Source organism: Danio aesculapii, chromosome 7 (assembly GCF_903798145.1).
Source record: "Danio aesculapii chromosome 7, fDanAes4.1, whole genome shotgun sequence".
NCBI classification, from domain to species: Eukaryota; Metazoa; Chordata; class Actinopteri; order Cypriniformes; family Danionidae; genus Danio; species Danio aesculapii.
The window spans coordinates 6568307-6569577 of NC_079441.1; positions in this window are offsets into that span (position 1 = coordinate 6568307).

The following is a 1271-nucleotide window of genomic DNA, read 5'->3' on the forward strand; positions in this document are numbered from 1 at the left end:
AGTCATTCAGGTTCCTGGGCACCACCATATCTCAGGATCTGAAGTGGGATATTCACACAGACTCTATTGTGAAGAAAGCCCAGCAGAGACTGTACTTCCTTCTTCAGCTGAGGAAGTTCAACCTGCCACAGGAGCTGCTCGTACAGTTCTACTCAGCTGTCATCCAATCCATCCTCTGCACTTCAATCACTGTCTGGTTCGGCTCAGCTGCCAAAACCGACCTCCGTAGACTACAGCGAATAGTCCGGACTGCTGAACGAATCACTGGCACAACCCTTCCTACACTTCAAGAACTGTACTCTTCCAGAGTGAGTAAAAGGGCTCGCAAAATCCCTCTGGACCCCTCACACCCAGCAAACTACCTGTTCGAACTGTTACCGTCTGGTCGGCGCTTCAGAGCACCAAGCACAAAAACAGCCAGACACAGGAAAAGTTTCTTTCCTCAGGCTGTCTACCTTATGAACAGTTAAACAGTTAAAAAACAGAATTATTACTTATTGGGCCTAAATCCTGTACACAGCAGATCTCACAACTCGACCTACAATTAGAGGGATACAAAGTTAGCGTTAGCTCTACTATAAAAGATCTGGGTGTCATATTAGACAGCAATTTAACTTTTAAAAATCATATATCCCATGTCACAAAAACTGCTTTCTTTCATCTGAGAAATATCGCTAAGTTACGAAGTATGCTATCCATCTCAGATGCAGAAAAGCTAGTCCATGCTTTTATGACTTCTAGGCTGGACTACTGTAATGCACTGTTTGCTGGCTGCCCAGCATCCTCTATTAACAAACTTCAATTAGTACAAAATGCAGCTGCCAGAGTTCTTACCAGGTCTAGAAAATTTGATCACATCACCCCAATTTTATCCTCCTTACACTGGCTGCCTGTTAAGTTTCGTATTGAACTTAAAATATTGCTTCTTACATATAAAGCTTTAAATAATCTAGCTCCTGTTTATCTAACCAATCTTCTGTCTCGCTACAATCCAACTCGCTCTTTAAGGTCTCAAAACTCAGGGCTTCTGGTAGTACCTAGAATAGCAAAGTCGAGTAAAGGAGGTCGAGTGTTCTCATTTATGGCTCCTAAACTCTGGAATAGCCTTCCTGATAACGTCCGAGGCTCAGACACACTCTCCCAATTCAAAACTAGATTAAAGACCTATCTGTTCAGTAAAGCATACACTTAGTGCACCACTTAGGGGGCTTCCACACAGGTTATGCATCTTGTTGATATACACTGTGAACAGCAGCTACGCTAATTATTTT